Source organism: Rhinolophus ferrumequinum, chromosome 12 (assembly GCF_004115265.2).
Source record: "Rhinolophus ferrumequinum isolate MPI-CBG mRhiFer1 chromosome 12, mRhiFer1_v1.p, whole genome shotgun sequence".
Lineage (NCBI taxonomy): Eukaryota > Metazoa > Chordata > Mammalia > Chiroptera > Rhinolophidae > Rhinolophus > Rhinolophus ferrumequinum.
The window spans coordinates 31,151,670-31,156,251 of NC_046295.1; the positions used below are offsets into that span (position 1 = coordinate 31,151,670).

A 4,582-nucleotide genomic window follows, 5' to 3' on the forward strand; every position below is an offset into this window, starting at 1 on the left:
GAATTTCACATGAGCCTTTTTCTAATCCCGACATCATCCATCACTTTAAAGGCAACCCTTTACATGTTTCTCGTCCTGTGTCATTAGCCTCACTCTGTTCTTAAATACAAAGAGTGTGGAAACAGACTGTTTGAGTTTAAAAACAGAGTTTAGGGAATAAAATAATAATATTGAGAAAGGAATATACTAAATTGACAGTTCTCAAGGAAACATACCAATGAGGTTTGGAAGCTTGGCTCATTTGAAGATATATTGACTAGAAGATTTTAAGAATTTGTTTCAGGTGGCAGAGAAAAGTTCATTTGAGGATAAGAGCTCGAGAGTCAAGTCAAAGATGAAAGATTCCTGTCTCTGGTATCGCTGTGAAATGTGTGTGAGGCTACACTTTAGAACCGGGCACTTCAGAGAAGGGTACAGCTGCAAGGGAATTCAAGAGCCCTTTCATTCCACTCCCCTGCCTTCCTGGAAAGAAGTGAAGTGACTAGTTTGAAAACTCATGGGATCTTAAGATAAGAAGGAGACCTTTTAAGTTTACCTCCTAAGGGAATAATGCTTTCTAAAGCATCTTGAAAAATGGCAGTTCCAGGTTGTATGAATATTTCCAGGAACCAAATTAACCTTTGATGAATAGCTTTTGCTGTTAGTGAGTTCTTTCCAGTTCCTGGACAAAACTCTACTTCAGTGTAGTACTATGTACCCATTGAACGTGGCTTTCATTTCCTCCCTTCATAATTCTTCTCTAGGAGAAATACACCCAGCTCTTTCAGGTATTCCTAGTCCATGGTAGTTTCCAGCCCCATCACCATCTTGGGTGCCTCCCTCCAGATCTATTCCCATTTGTCAATGTCCCAATTAGCAAGTACGGCCCAGAATAGAAGAAAACACTCTACATGCAGGCTAGTCTAGACATAGTAGATACAGCAAGACTATTTATTCCCAGTTCTGAACAATATCCTATTATCAGTGGTGCAAAAGTTCTCCTCAGCTTTTAGCACTTGGGTTTCAATTCAACCTGTATTTGTAGTTGTGGCACATTTGTAGTTTATGTGTATGATGTCACTCATAGTACTATATATTAAGCCCTCAGAACTTTTTCCTATTAACTCCTAACAAACCAAGCTTCTTCCATTTTAGGTATGTGGATCTAAAGCAAGACTTTGTATTCTACCTCCTTTGTCTTGACCTAGAGACTCAGGTTTTAAATTAGAAAACTTTCATCTATCTAACTGACTATCCTCCCAGCTTTATTAATCTTCAGATATTGTCAGCTCATCTTTTGTGTCTTCAGCCAAGTTGCCAGGAAGAAAGAAATAAACAGAAACAAGACAATTTTTTAGTAGTTGCTTTATCAGCCTGTCCTCTTCTCCCAACCATATTAACTTATTCACACGCATATAAATGCAACCCTTTGTTATGTGCTGTGATAAAAATCAATATATTCTGTGCTTATGGCATCTCCCTAAGCTACCAAACTGGCAATGCTACTTAAAGAGAGATGGGATAAGTCAAGTTACTCAACTGCTCTAAACCCATTTCCTCATCTATATTACAATGATACCAGCTGTTAGTAAGGCTCCCCTCGTATAAGAAGATATTTAAAAATGGTTTGCAAATTTTAACTTGCCACAGAAATCTAAATTATGATGATGATTATGATGATTTGTTACTAATGTTGAGTGTAAATGATTTAGGCTTGATTTGCTTCCTTCTTACTCCTGTTTGCAATGTCTGTCAGCCCATCCGTTCCTGACTCAACCCTGAGACTGGGTTTCTGATCTGCGCTTGCCTCCATGTTGCACCTACCTCCTCTGATACCTAACATAGATCCATACTCAGATTGTTTCCTTCTGCTGTCATTTTCAATTTTGGACCTAGATTTACATCAGAGCTTATTGCATGACACCGAGTTCCCATGTGACAATTCCAGTCCTGGGCAGGCTCCTCAATTCAGTGCCCAGGGACACTGAGTTTGTTAGAGGAATGACTGGATGAAAGATGAAGGAAGTCCACCTGCATTCTCACTTCTGTACCTTTGCTATATTTTTATTCTCTTGTGAACAAACAGATAGCAAAACAGACGGACAAATACACACACACAGATTGAGATTGATAGATGGCCAGTTAGACGGATGGGTAGGTAGACAGATACACTGACAGGTAGATCAAATGAAATACCATATACAAAAGCAAGTTTTCAATGTTCTTGTTACACTGTTTGCCCTCACTAAGGGCTAATTTTCGGCAGATCCTCACTGGTATGGCTGCGTCATTATGGTGGATAGAACTGGATAGAAAATAACCACTGCCCCAAGCACCCTGAATGCCCCACTAGCCCAGCTATCTCCTGAGACTTTTCCCTCCTCCAGGACAACCTGACATTCCCACAATCTAACAACCGAAGAGTAACTCCAGGCTCAGCGAGGAGCTTCCAGGATGCTTCCCCAGCATTTGGACCAGCGTCCATTCTGATCAGCCAGTGCCACTGCTAGACAGGTTGGTAATATTTATGAATATCAGCTCTGCTCCCTTTACTTATCTACTCCCTACCCATCACTGAAAATCTTCCAGGCCTGAGCATTTCTCATTTCCTCCCTGCTCTCTTGTGCTTCTCCTTCCCAGACAGAGCTCCCACCCACTCTGAATTCCTTTGAGTCTTATTCTGACTTGTCAGGCACTTAATTGCATGTGGCCTTGTTTTTCATACAACTTTTCTTGTGTGTGAGGTTATTTCTCCAGCTCCCTATAAATTCCTCCAGGTAGAACATATCACATATCTGATACAGATTTTGTATCTCACAACTTCTCACACAGCAGTGAATGGGGGTTCAAAGTCCCAAGACAGAATCTGATAGATCCTGGGGACCGTTCCCCACAACAGCCTTGAAAGGGAGGAGGTACTGTAGGAGAGTTCAATGAATCCCCCGTCTCAATGATAAACACTCAGAAAGCACAGCTTCAGTCAATCTGTACCTGAACTTTCTGTTTTGCTTCTTGGGGACTATAGCTGGACTCTGTCAGACTGGCATTTTCCCTAACAGCTTTCAAATATCACATTCCAGCATCTAGCACTTACTGTTCTTTCCTTCTCTTCATTTTAGCACACTCAGAAAAGTTTCTGAGTTTTAGAAAGACCCCTCTCACTTCCTACCCTTGAATTTTCTGCCTTCAGGAGGATGATTCTTGAGGAAAACTCCTCAGAGCACAACTGGGAAAAGACTCAAGCAGCTCATCTTATCACATGTGTGTCATATGCTCTGTCGCAACCCAGTCATGCGTTGTATGCAGAGGCTGAGGTGACATTTGATTAAGCAGGCCGGATGTTGGCAACTGGTGCTTTTTCAAACTTTCACTTAGTAAACTCATCTTTTAGTTTTGGTTTAGATTCCCTTAAAAACACAGGTAAAACTTTGCACGGGACATAAGGGGGAAAACATGGTTGTGCGTATAAAAATTTTGCCAAAAATACCATCATATTTGTTATTTGTGTGACTTGGTTTTGAGCCAACAGAACAATAAAATTCTAAAACTTCAAAATATATTTTAAAAAATATTTTTAACTTAAATTATTTACTTTCAAACATTAAGTTTAAATATTATTTTTCAGATCAAAAATGTTAAATGTGTTTTTTAAAACCTTTCAAATATAAAAAGACTATAAAGAAAATAAAAATTGCTCATAATCTCATCACGTCAACAAACAAGTTACTATTCTACATTCTAATTTTATAGTTGAGAAAACAAAGCAGAGGGAGGAAAAAAGGAAGGAATATGAGCTTTTAGATGTTCTTTCCAAACATGTGGAAAAAAAGGACTCTGTGGACGTAATTCCCAAAATTTTTAAAACAAATGACAGATGATCATATTCCTAATAACCTTATATTGCCAGGAGTACCTTTGCTATTTCAGATTATCACAGTGTTTCATCAATCAATAAGCTTTACTGAGCTCTGGTTTCCATATCACAGAGGACAAATATTTATAAAAAAATACACACATATACACACACACGTACACACGGGGGGGCAATAAAATGTACACACTTTAAGAGATGTTATCTATGTATTACTTTTTGAAGTTGAATTAGAGTAGCAATGTACAGTATGACGTTCGTTCAAAAGATGGCATTAATCAAAGGAATGCTAGCATCATTTATTGTATTACCATTTTAATACAGTTCTTTCCTTTCTTAAAATCTGTATACATTTTTTTGGCATCATGTGTGTACTGCGCATGTGTGTGTACATATGTATATTTTTTTAAATATGGAATTTGTGTATCATCCTTGTGCAGGGGCCATGCTAACCTTCTCTGTATCATTCCAATTTTAGTAGATATGCTGCCAAAACCAGCACTTAAAATAATATTTTACAAAAGTACTACACATTACAAAAAAATCTTGTGAAATAGAGAAAAGGGGGCAATTACATAGAACCCCACCACTTTAACAAAACCCTACTAATATTTTAGTGTACTTTCTTCCAGCCATTGTCCCATTCGCATGTTCTTCTTATTATTTATTTGGACTTAACATTGTAACTGAAAGCAATTATTATAAGACTACCCACATCACTGCCCCACTCTG

The 4,582-nt window shown here is 38.4% G+C and overlaps 1 non-coding gene across 1 annotated transcript; it reads right to left on the minus strand.

The window, feature by feature from the left end:
* Positions 1-4,244: 4,244 nt before the first annotated feature.
* Positions 4,245-4,352, minus strand: LOC117032586 (U6 spliceosomal RNA). The gene has a single exon (XR_004424768.1). It is a non-coding gene; the product is annotated as a U6 spliceosomal RNA (small nuclear RNA).
* Between the last annotated feature and the right edge of the window lie 230 nt (positions 4,353-4,582).